Genomic DNA, 13,736 nt, shown 5'->3' with positions numbered 1-13,736 from the left:
CTTAGGGTGTCTTGCTCAGGTAGACTTTCTGGATGCAGTGACCGCAATGCACGGATGCAAATTTTCCCCAGAACAGCCAATCAGCAGCTCTGCTTTACTGCCCTCTGCTGGAAGGCCTTTGGCACCGCGCCAGCCGGGGCCGAAGGGACTCCGCCGGCCGGCGCCAGTCCGCGCATGTGCGGGAGTTTCAGCGGCTGCTGACGTCGTCCCCGCGCATGCGCAGGGGGGATTCACCTTCGCGCCGGCCATCGCGGAGGCTTACACGGCCGGCGCGTAGGAATGGTGTGCCCCCACGGCACAGGCCCGCCCGCGGATCGGTGGGCCCCAATCATGGGCCAGGCCACAGTGGGGGCACACCCCGGGGCCAGATCATCCCACCCCCCCCCCAGGATCCCGAAACCCGCCCGCGCTGCCAGGTCCCGCCATTAAGGGACCAACTCTAATTTACGCCGGCAGGTCCTGCATAGAATGGGCGGGACTTCGGCCCATCGCGGGCCGGAGAATCGCCAGGGGGAGCCTGCCGATCGGCGCGGCGCGATTCATGCCCCTGCCAAATCTCCGGCGCCGGAGAATTCAGCAGCCGGCGCGGGCGGGATTCACTCCGCCCCCCGCCGATTCTCCGACCCGGCAGGGGTTCTGGGAATCCCGCCCCATGTATGTTTTACCTGGTTCTTTCCTTAAATTTCTAAATCTTTGTCTGTAGGCTTCATTAGTTCATATATTCCCAAGATGGATTTCTTCACTTCCTCATACGAGCCAGATACCTCATCTGATAGTGATGCAAACACTTCACTAGCTCTACCAACCAACGCTGTTTGAATCAGTAACACCCACATGTTCTGTGGCCATTTCATTTGTTTAGCTACCTTCTCAAAATAGATGAACAAGGCTTCTACATCCTTCTCATCAAACCTTGGCAATGCTTGGACATATTTAAATAGATCCCCACCAAGCCTTTGACTATGACTGGTTTAGCACAGGGCTAAATAGCTGGCTTTTAAAGCCGACCAAGGCAGGCCAGCAGCACGGTTCAATTCCCGTACCAGCCTCCCCGAACAGGCGCCGGAATGTGATGACTAGGGGCTTTTCACAGTAACTTCATTTGAAGCCTACTTGTGATAATAAGTGATTTTCATTTCATTTTCATTTCTTTTTTATTTCATTTCATTTCATGACGCTCTTTTTCACTATCCTCATCACTATCCTCAAACTGTATGTTTCTCTTTACATCTGCCAATTTTGATTGACTTTCACGTTTCATGGTCATTTTCTGAAGTTCAAAGTCTCTTTTTCTTTTTCCCTGGTCTGTACCTCCCTTTCTCTTTCTTTTTGTTCTGCTAGGGCTATTCTTTCTTTTTCACTTTCTTGATTGATTGATATTTATTGTCACATGTACCGAAGTACGGTGAAAAGTACAGGGAACGTACACAGTATGTACATAGTAGAAAAAAGAATAATCAACAGAGTACATTGACAATGGTACATCAACAAATAGTGATTGGTTGCAGTGCGAAACAAGGGCCAAACAAGAGCAGCAGAGGGCATCATGAATAGTGTTCTTACAGGGAACAGATCAGTCCAAGGGAGAGCCGTTGAGGAGTCTGGCAGCTGTGGGGAAGAAGCTGTTCCTATGTCTGGATGTGCAGGTCTTCAGACTTCCGTATCTTCTGCCTGATGGAAGGGTCTCTAAGAGGGAAAAGCCTGGATGTGAGGGGTCTCTGACAGTGCTGTCTGCCTTTCTAAATGAATGGATATTGCGCAACAATCGCCAGGCAGGAATATTCCCTTCCAGTCGGGGAACACTTCATCAGTCAAGGGCAGTCAGCCTCTGATCTTCGGGTAAGCGTTTTCCAAGGCGGCCTCCAGGACGCCCGACAACGCAGGATCGCCGAGCAGAAACTTATAGCCAAGTTCCACAGACATGAGTACGGCCTCAACCGGGACCTTGGATTCATGTCACATTACATTCAACCCCCACCATCTGGCCTGGGCTTGCGAAATCCTACCAACTGTCCTGGCCTTTGACAATTCACACCTCTTTAACCTGTGATAATCCCTCTCTCCATGTGCTCCGCCTGGACCTGTAAAGACTTAATTACCTGCAAAGACTCGCATTCAAAGTATCGTCTTGCATCTTTGACTTTGTCTACATATATGTTTCTGGAACCCACCTCTTCATTCACCTGAAGAAGGAGCAGTGCTCTGAAAACTAGGGATTTGAAACAAACCCTGTTGAAATTTAACCTGGTGTAAGACTTCTTACTGTGCCTTTCTGAGGTGCAGGAGGTGTATACAGAATCAATGGGAGGATGGCAAGCTTGAGAGATGCATTGGGCTGAGTTCACCACACTCTGCAGTTTCTTGTGATCTTGGGCCAAGCAGTTGCCATACCAGGCTGTAATGCAGCTGGATATGATGCTCTCTATGTCATATTTGTAGAAGTTTGTGAGAGTCGATGCAGACATGCCGAATTTCTGTAGTTTCTGTATGAAGTAGAGACATTGTTGCGCTTTCTTGACTGTTGCATCAACGTGAGTGGACCAGGACAGACTGTGATGATGTTCTTCTCTCTCCTTTTCTTTTTCTCTGATCTGTACCTCCCTTTCTCTTTATTTTTACCTCATTTCATATTCAAGCTGCTTTAACTCTTTTTCATGCTCAAGCTGCTTGATCTGTAATTAAATTCTTGCCATTTCCAATGATTCTGACTGTGTCTCAGGCAATTTTAAATGCTCAGCTACCGCCGCAATTACCTCTTTTTTTCGTATTTTGTCAGGTAATGTTAACTGCAATGTTTTTGCCAAATCTAAAAGCCTTTTTTTAGTCTCTGTTCATACGGACTGTGTGTGACCTTCTCCAACCCCAAAACCTCTGAGCCTCTGAAAGAGCCATTGTCCACAACACACTCCCTACTTAAACTGGAATACTACACCTGAAAAGCAAACACAAATATGTTCATCCCTCCCTGTCTTTCAGTTCACTAAACCAACACAATCACGAAAGATAGACTTTTATCCCGGATGAGCCCCCAATTTGTTATGGGCCAGGGTATAGAAAACTCCAAATTATATCATGGAGTTCACCTGACCCACAACTGTTTATTAATTTTGGGTACAAGGAGCAAAAGGGCCTGCCTTTCAGGAGTTATTCAACAGAGGCCTTAAGCACTTTTAATCAAAAACAAAGTTTATTCCATGAATTTAGTTAATATGTTTATAAACACACACAGTAGGCATTTTTATCAACTACAAACATACATACCCCACACAGCTACAGTAACTCTATATATAACCCTTAATAAATTTCCCCCTTAAGTTGTTCCAATTTAGTAACAACATCCCATAAACCAGAAAACCCTTTTACCAAAACAGTAGGTTCAAATTCCTTCCAGAAAACAGTTATCGCTTTTAAGTTAACAAGTAATTTGGAGACATCTTTTAAAATGCAGAGAGAGACTTCTCTGTCTGAATCCAGCATCCAAAATGTAAATGAAAGCAAAAAAACCCAGAGCCACAAAACAACCCAAACCAAATCGGAAGTAAAACCCAGAGCCACAGCCCAGCTGAACCCACACAATGACATCAATGAGGCCATTAGATAAGACAAAACATTTCTTAAAGGGACACTCCCATGGCAGTGGGGGAGACCATCCCCAGGAGACCTGTCAAGCCAAGTTTTCCACATGCACTGGAGGAATTTTGAAGATTCTTGGAACTACTGGTACACCAGTGGCCTACAGAGGGCAGGAGGCCAATCTGCCTTTGGTCGTTGTTAAGGGCATAGACCCAGCCTGATGGGAAGAGACTGGTTACAGAAGATCAGGTTCAACTGGCTGGAAATCTTCAAAATATCCAGCGGCATCCCCCAAGATGCCTGAAGGAGGAATGAAGATGTCTTCCACAACGGACTGGGCCAGATTAAAGACATCACAGCCAGGATCTATGTCAATCCGGATTCGACACCCAAGTCAGACCAATGCCATATGCATCGCATCAGAAGATTGAAGCAGAGCTAAAGAGATTGGAAGAGCTGGGGATAATCAAGCCGGTTCAGTTTTCAGAGAGAGCAGCACCAATACTCCTTGTCCTTAAACCTGATTGGTCGATCGGAATTTGTGGGGACTGAGCATAAATCAGGCTGCCCAGGTTGACCGGTATCCGATTCCCCAAAGCGAGGACCTCTACGCTAAGCTGGCGTGGGGGACTTACCTATTCAAAATTGGACCATAGTCACGCCTACCTGCAATTAGAGTTAGACGAGGAGTCTCAGTGATTTGCCACAATGAACACCCACAAAGGCCCCTTTCAATCTACCAGGCTACCATTCGGCATCGCTTCAGCCCGCGCTGTTTTCCAGCGAACAATGGAAATTCCTGCCCGATGTCCGCGGACTTTCTGCTGACTATCCATCCCGCCCACTACCATTCCTAAGGCAGGCGGGACTGGAAAATATAGGCCAATGTTACAGATCAATTAAAGCTCTTTGTCCTCAAATGTTTCTCTCTCTGTAGTGCAGAACCTGCAGAGCATTTCCAGCATTTTCTGTTTTCATTTGCGCCAAATTAGCAGATTTGAATGTGGGTCCTGGCCAGATTTTGCCTGAAGCTACCCAGGCAAGGCCCTGACGATCTGTAGGTTAATGGGTCAGAGCTCGATTTGAAAAAAACAATGTCTATGCTCCACTCCACTAACACTTCTCTCCCTACACCCTCCCCTCTCTGTTTCAGGCATGAATCATTTGTACTGCTTCATGGTTTGCTTTCAACAGATGCACAGAACCAGTAATGTCATGATTCAGTTGAGCTATTTTTGTACAATTTGTATGAACAGAGACTTGTGAAAACCACATAGATGGTGAAAATGTTTAAAAACAGCAGCGGGGGAGTCTACCAGATAAATCTGACAGACTAATAGGCCATATTTAATTTAAGCGCCTTTTCAAGTACGCAGATTAGTCAGAGGAGACAGATTCCAAACAAATTTCTTTCCATTTTTCAATTATGGTTTTGGAGGACCTGCAATTATACAAAATTAGTAAGATAACAATAACAGCACTTCAATGCTTGAAGACTGTTGTGTTTATGGTTTTGCTGTAGGTAATGTATTTGAGAAATTAATATTAAATATATCCTGTGGCTTATCTACTTTTAACTGCTGCTCGACCCATTTAGACCAGTCAGTAAATTGCAAAGGAGTATCCTGAGGATACATATATGCCAATATTATGATGGTTCCTAACCAGAGGCTCCCATTGCTTATCCCTTCTACAGCACCTTTGTCTTACACTTGCATTTACCTGGTTCTTAATTGCCCCTGGATTGGAGTATGAAGTACATATTCTCCACTTGGTATTGCTGAGGGCAGCAGGGAGAAATCCCAGATTTCTCTTGTAAATTCTGACACTGCATATTGTCCAAAATAAAAGCCTGCACAAGTGTGTGTGTGACTGTGCCGTGTGCTAGTTGTTTCGATGGTTTGACAGTTCTGAAGGAGCACAGACAGGAATGAATATGATTGAGTCAAACTGCAGGCTTCCAGTGATGGTGCAGATGCTACTTCACAACACAAACCAGTTTGTCAGCAGTAAGCTTTGCTTTGCCACACTTTCGAACACCTGCACACTTGAGCTATTTCTGCACAATTTGCATGAACAGATTTGATTAATATAAATAGGGGGGAAAGAATGATACCATAGTATAGGAAACGTGTTACTTGTATTGAGGAATTGAACAAACGAATGTGATATAAAATAGTTAGTTCAAATATTAGTTACAATAATGTAGATGTGAGCCAGTCTGATAGTAGTGAGTTCACAAACAAAGGACAAAGGGATTCAGAAAGCATGGGCAAGGATGGGGAAAAGGATGCTGGGTAACAAGAGGCCCAGGGTTAAGGAATGCGAAGTGAGCCAATCAGGATATATGGCCAGGTCAGGAGGTGTATAGGATGACCTATGGGAATCTTGTATGTGAAACTTGATGCCATTTGAATGAGATTTGAAAAGATTTCTTTGTCTCTGATAGCACTCGGTTCTGGAGCTGCAGGAGACCGCTTGTGTGTTCTGAATCTCTGTGGAGCGAGTCAGCCTTGCAAGTTGGTTAAAAATAAATAATACTATACCTACAAATCCATCTCGAGTTTTATTCAGGCCAGACTGATGGGTAAGAATTCATTTTGTCATTTGGTGTCGAAACCCGGGATTTCTCTAGACGGTCACCGGCCAGCTGCGAAATCAGAATTAGACTGATGTTGGACAAGGAAAGTGGAAATGCGCCCACAATGTGTGTAGCTGGAAAATGACCACATTGATTTTCCCCTCTTCTCATGGTCTGATTGGTCTGGTCACTCGCGGTTGGTACGGAAAGATCGTCTCAACGAAATCAAAGGTCAATCTGGGGATTAGAAAATTTAAAATTCAGTCGATGTAGGTGCGACTGAGGGTTAAAAAAAAACCTGATGGGAAATCATAAGATTGATAGTTCAGTTTTGAGTTGATTGTGGAATTGATGGGACGTCGGAAAGATGGTTCAGTTTCACGTGTGTTTTGGAATTGATGGGACGTCGGAAAGACGGTTCAGTTCCACGTGTGTTTTGGAAACTAGAGTTGATTAAGCTAAAATTGTATCCTTGGACTGTAGTGGCGAACAATGCAGTCTTGAGGACTAGTTCGAGATTATAGGGAATTGCTTGGATAACACGAGTGATCCAAGCAGTTCATTGCAAATATTATGTGATATTTATCCAGATAAAGCGACAGATTTTAGAAAAATGTCAGCAACTTTAAGGAAGAAATTGGGTGACGAATGGCCACTAGGGGGCACTAAAGATCTGAACATCATTAAGAAAATTCAGGGTGAAATCTGGAAAAAGAGCCAAAGTATGAAAGCCAAAGAGTTAATTGGATTATGTAAAGAGGAGAGGGATAAGATCATGTTATCAAATTGGCAAGAAATGCCCTTAAAATGGGGATTCCAATTAGTGAAGGGGGGAACCAGAAAACTCTGGAGATCTTGAAAAAGGGAATGTGCATTCAAAAAACACGCAAGTAAAGTGAAGGAAACACCTAGCGGGGCAGACTCGAGTAAAAAAAATGGGCTACATAGTTCAATAGCTGGCCTTGCATTGACAGAGGCAGGTGATGACCTAGAGAATTGGACCATGTCGGGTAGAGTCCCGACTGCACCAGTAGCATTGTCTGCACTAATTCCAGAACCACCAGAGTACCATAATTTATATCCAGTCACTGCTCCCCAGATTCAAATCATGCCAGCCTCTCCAGTCCCTTTGGTTGACAGTTTGAGTCCTATTTTTGCACCTTCACCATCTGTTAGAGAAGGGGAGCTCTGTTCCACAAGCCCAGTTAGCTCTAGAACCCGATCTCGGACAATGAGAGAGGGGCCTGATCCTATCCAGAAACAATTACGCATACCACCTAGATCCCTTAAGACCGATATGGTAGGACAGAAAAGTATGAGAACAAAGGAAGAGGACGGGAATGGTTCTGAGGAGCCGGAGCTCCCCCTATCAGAAGGGAAGGACGTCAAAGTCTTTGAAGAGCCAGAGGAATCCGCTAAAGCGCCCCCCTAGTGAGACTCTGAGACAGTTACCGATTTGGAAAATACCCAACCCTGATGCTGCAACAGCAGCAGCCCAGCCACGATAGACGTTTATTTCCCATGGAGACCCAGTGAGATGATGGCTATTCTGGCTGCAATCCCAGACAGCAAGAAATCTCCTGCTGCTTTCGTGGACTATCTGAGAACTACCATCTCAGTTTATCAAGCTGATTCTAGGGACCTCTGGGCCCTAGTCCAGCAGGTTTTAACCCCAGCAGAGTACCGCAGCCATCTCAACCACTTGAATTATGCTAGCCATGCCGCACGTCAGCAAGCCCATGCTTTGGATGTTGATAGACGGGCACAAATCCTGAATGCGTTGAATGCCACATTTCAAAAGCCTATAAACCTCTCTGCTATCTTAGACCTCAAACCTAAAAAGACTGAGGAGCCAGAGGAATTTCTGGAACGTTTTAATGAAATCTACCGGGGGCAGTCAGGCGACTTGCTGTACCAAAATGGTCAGAATTCCCCTCAATATTGTGCTATGTTAATGCATTGCCTACCACCTTCTGTGGCTACTGCCGTGAAATGTAATAACATGAATTGGACAGAGAACGACCCTTCCCAGATGGCCCGGGCAGTCAGATTTTATTGGAAGGAGGGTGTAGGCCAGGAAGGAGGCTCAGTTACAAAGATTACGACTAAGTATGTAATGAGAAAGGATGATCTGAGACCCCCAACCAGCGGCAGATACAGTGGCTTACCAGCTGGAGCCCCAATATTGTGACCTTGGGTGGGTGGATCAACACGGGGGAGGATATCAAATCCACCCAAATGGACCCTCAGCCCCTCTTTATGGCCCACCGCATGCACCAACAGCTCTACAACTGCCGCCCCCTCTGAGGGGCCATTGGTCTACTGGGAAAAGAGAATGGGGCAGATATAGAGGGTACAATGCATGTTTTAATTGTGGCCGTACAGATCACTGGCATCAGGAATGCCCCTTTAAAAGACGGGCAGCAGAAGGAGACTACCCGACCCAAAGGAGGGGGTACCCACCAAGGGGAGGACAGACGAGGTACACCGACTTCTCCCAGGCAAACCCTTTCCCAACACAAGATTGACTTGCTAATTTAGTCATAAGGACTCTCCAATCGGACAGGGAACCTATTATCTCTCTGCAGATAGGATATCAACATTGCCCATTTATAATCGACACTGGAGCAGCCATGTCTTCGGTGCAATCAGAACTTCGACTACCACTATCCGACCATACCCAGCATTTGTCGGGGTTCCAAGGACAGGTGTGTGAGTATCCTATTTCTGAACCTGTGACAGTCACTTATGAGAATAAGTCTAAAGATCATCAGTTTGTGGTGACTACGGGATTGGACTGTAACTTGTTGGCCCGAGGTTTACTGTGTATCTTCCAGTTACAGCTAGAGTGCGGAGACAAAGGGGTAACGGTTCAATCATGGAGGATGAGACAACAGTGCTATATTTCTATCACACCCCAGTGGTGGATGTTAGACATTGAACATTCACTGCACCACGTTACCATGGCCTATGACAGAACCGGACAGAACAGGGAGTTGGAGGACAAATACCGGCCGTTAATTGGGACCGATTGGCCAGTCAAGATTACAGCCACAGTCACGGGAAAAGAAGGTACAGCCGATTTTGTTACAATACCACCACATTTATGGCCACAGTCAGCTTCTGTAGGCCCTCATATTACACGTCAGGTCCACGACCAGTACCATGCCAAGGATCTGGGGCCTATGGTAAGGAGGGCAGTGGATCATTCAGACCCAACAGAGTACGCACTTCAGATCGTCGGGTAAATATTTATACTGACTCACGATACGCCTTCGGGGTAGTTCATGACTTCGGACAGCGCTGGAAGAATAGGGGATTCCATACCTCGGCCGGCACGGAAATATCCCACCAGGGTTTAGTTAATGGGCTACTGCAGGCCCTCCTTATGCCCGCGCAGATTTCCGTCATTAAATGCGCTGCCCATATAAATGGTAAGACCCTAGTTGATGTTGGTAATGAACGAGCAGATTGTGCAACGCGGTCAGCCGCGCAAATTCAGCAAGTGATGATGCCTAAAATGTTAAGTAAGACTAAACGTTCTGCAATAAATAGGTCTGCCTCTGACAAGCCAATGCCAACCATCCAAGACGTCATAAGGTTACAGGAGGACGATAAACCCGCTGAGAGTGATAAACAAATGTGGAAACGGTTAGGTTGTACATATGATTCTGTTTTTTCTTTATGGACCACGCCAGCACATCAGACTTGTATGTCTGATGTACTGGCTTTATGGGTCATCGAATGTGTACACTTTGCAACTCATTGTGGGGCTCGGGGGATTAGTGATTTGTTGCTGGACACTTGGTGGCACCCTAAAATGCAGGGGTTGGCCCAGAGTATCAGTAATCGGTGTTTGATTTGTCAGCAGTATAACACCGGCAAAGATATCCCTTGTGGTATGGGGCAAACCCCGTTGCCCAGTGGTCCCTTTGAGACGCTCCAAATGGATTACATTGAGTTGGAAAGGTGTCAATGTTATAAATATGTTTTGGTCATTGTGGATGTGTTCAGCAGATGGGTTGAGGCGTATCTGACTACCGATAATAAAGCTGCTACTGTGGTTAAAGTTCTGATGCGGGAAATCATTCCCCGGTACGGCATACCAGCTCAGTTAAGTTCTGATAACGGGCCTCATTTTATTGGACAGATTAACAAGGAGTTCTGCTCCCAGTTGGGCATATGCCAGCAGTTACACTGTGCGTACAGACCGCAGGCGGCCGGGTTGGTTGAGAGACACAATCAGACCCTCAAAACCAAATTGGCTAAATTAAGAGCAGACGCGGGACTGACATGGCTTAAGTTGCTCCCCGTTGCCCTCTTCCAGCTGCGGGTTACACCTGCGGGACCGGCCCGGGTCTCTCCTGCCGAGATCCTTTATGGCACGCCCCTTAGAACTCCCTGGAACCTGCATGTTCCCAGACTGGTTCAGTTTCACCATATGACTGAAGAAATGACTACCTATGTTCTAGCCCTCACTAAGGTCCTCAAGGAGCTCCATGGCCAGGGCCGTGCGGCTCACCCGTCACTGCCCCCATTACCTAGCTCGCTTTTAGTGCAGCCTGGTAGTTATGTCATGGTCAAAAATTGGACTAGGAAAGGGTCGGAGCCACGATGGGAGGGGGCCTTCCAAGTTCTCCTTACCACTCCCACTGCAGTTAAAGTGGAGGGGCGGAGTGCTTGGGCCCACCTCCACCACTGTACAAAGGTCGGTCACTAACCTGCCTCCCTTCCCCAGCGCTGTTTTACAGGTGTGGAGCATGATGGGGTGGCTACGCACCGCCTGTGTAATCTTCGACCTCGCCTCGCTTGGAGTTACATCGGCGACGGAAATGGAAAAGGGAAATATCACCTACATCTGTAACCCCAACCAAATTACAAGGACATTTCACTTATGCAGAGGTGACGTTCTTCGCTGCCCCCATATACGAGGACATGGTATCGACTCATGGAAGGTCATCAGGTTAACGGACAATACGGGACTCATGAAGCAATTGCATCGGTCCCGGCGATGGGAAGGGAACATTGCATGGACATTGCCTTGTTTTTGGAGTACATGTAAATTTGATTTGGGATGTCTTAAGATTGGTGCCATGAAGGTAAAGTCAGACCGTACGGAGAGGGTAGGAAGAGGTTGCGAGAGAGAGCGAGGGGGACTAGAGAGAGGACGGGGCGTGTGAAAAGGGGAGTACAACTAGAACGTAGGTTATCAGGAGATACACTTAATTCATTTAGGACCCGGAATGAGGGAAACCTGGGCAGTATGAATCTCTTCTACCAGATCTATCACCGCTTGTTTGGCCAGGGATGGGTTGTCTGCTACCCGAACCCCGCATCGGTGTCTAGGTTATTTTCTGTTTCACCGCTTTGGGGCACTCCCCAAACGGTGGTTCATTGTCAGCGTTCCGAGCCACCGCCCGTGCAAGTCACTCTTCCTTACGATCCGGGTTCAGCACCACCGGCTATTTGCCTTCCCCTTCCTCGGGATAATTCCCACTCACAGTATGATAAGCTGCTTGGGGTAACTGGGATTCGGAGGTTGGAAGGACTGGTTGATAAATATAGACATGTATTTAACAGTGGCACTCGGCTGCATCTTTGTGGGCCTGGCCATCCTTAAATGTGTGATGGGTAAAATGCAGGGTGCATTGGAACAGATAGACGCCCCTAGAATCTTGGCTGTTAGGATCCACGAGGGTGCAGCGGATGACGGAGTGCTGCAACAGGAATTGGAAATGCAGCGACAAATCTTCTTAGATGAGGGGCCGTAGCTACGGATTGGACCGATAGGTTATCATGGGAAATGATAAAAGGAGGGAATGAGGAATTGAACAAACGAATGTGATATAAAATAGTTAGTTCAAATATTAGTTACAATAATGTAGATGTGAGCCAGTCTGATAGTAGTGAGTTCACAAACAAAGGACAAAGGGATTCAGAAAGTATGGCAAGGATGGGGAAAAGGATGCTGGGTAACAAGCGGCCCAGGGTTAAGGAATGCGAAGTGAGCCAATCAGGATATATGGCCAGGTCAGGAGGTGTATAGGATGACCTATGGGAATCTTGTATGTGAAACTTGATGCCATTTGAATGAGATTTGAAAAGATTTCTTTGTCTCCGATAGCACTCGGTTCTGGAGCTGCAGGAGACCGCTTGTGTGTTCTGAATCTCTGTGGAGCGAGTCAGCCTTGCAAGTTGGTTAAAAATAAATAATACTATACCTACAAATCCATCTCGAGTTTTATTGAGGCCAGACTGACGGGTAAAGAATTCAATATTGTCAGTATTACCAGAATGGTTCCAGGGATTTGGTACATTTTAGTAACAAGGTTAGGTTAGAAAGATTGGCCTTGCCGTCCTTGGGGGCAGGCAGATGTGAGAGAAGTGCACAAGATTACGACAGGTTTTGATGAGGGGGGAATGTACAATCATAGAATCCCGACAGTGACGGAGGAGGCCATTGGGCCATTTGGGTCTGCACCGACCTGCTGAAAGACCCTACCGAGGCTCACTCTCCCGCTCTATCCCCATCACCCACCTAACCTGCACATCTAATGTACCAAATCCCTGGAATATGAGGCAGAAATTGTTTTAAACTTCCCATCAGGCCGGTGGAAGCAGAAACAACGAAGGATTTCAAACAGAAATGAGTGGTTGGAGGAAATAAACTAGCAGGGTTACGGGGATGGAGCGGGAGAGTGGGAATAACTTGGTTGCTCTGCGGGGAGCTGGAATGGACGTGGGCCGAATGGCCTTCCTCAGTGCCATAAATGACTCCGGCCATGTTTGGCAGCCGATCACCATTACTTTGAAAAACATTTTTTTTAAACAATTTTACAATTCAAGAGCAACTTAGCGTGGCCAGTCCACCTACCCTGCACATCTTTGGGTTGTGGGGGTAAGACGCACGCAGACACGGGGAGAATGCGCAAACTCCATACGGGACAATGATCCAGTGCCGCGATCGAACCTGGGTCCTCAGCGCTGTGAGGCAGCAGGGCTAACAACCGTGCCGTTCCCCCCCCCCCCCGATCATCATTACCGGTGGTCCACACATTGGTTACCAGCCTCCACACTAGCATCATTAGCCAGGACCTAAGTGGGTAGCCCTGATTCCCCCAACAGCCAACCGACCATCCTGGGATGTCCCTTGAACTCACGAGGGTGTCCTTGTACAGCAGTCGCTGAAGGTAAGCATGCAGGTGCAGCAGGCGGTAAAGAAGACTAATGGTATGTTGGCCTTCATTGCGAGAGGTTTCGAGTACAGGAGCAGGGATGTGTTGTTGCAATTATACTGGGCCTTGGTGAGGCCACGCCTAGAATATTGTGTGCAATTTTGGTCTCGTTTTCCGGGGAAGGATGTTCTTGCTCTCGAGGGAGTGTAGCGAAGGTTTCCCAGACTGATTCCAGGGGTGGCGGGGCTGTCCCATGAGGAGAGATTAACTAGGTTAGCATTGTTCTTACTGAAGTTCAGAGGAATGAGGGGGGATCTCAAAGAGACTTATAAAATCCTAACAGGACTAGACAGAGTAGATGCAGGGACGATGTTACCAATGATGGGTGTGTCCAGAACCAGGGGTCA

The sequence above is a fragment of the Scyliorhinus torazame genome, chromosome 2 (assembly GCF_047496885.1).
Source record: "Scyliorhinus torazame isolate Kashiwa2021f chromosome 2, sScyTor2.1, whole genome shotgun sequence".
Taxonomy (NCBI): domain Eukaryota; kingdom Metazoa; phylum Chordata; class Chondrichthyes; order Carcharhiniformes; family Scyliorhinidae; genus Scyliorhinus; species Scyliorhinus torazame.
This window is presented reverse-complemented; position numbering follows the sequence as displayed.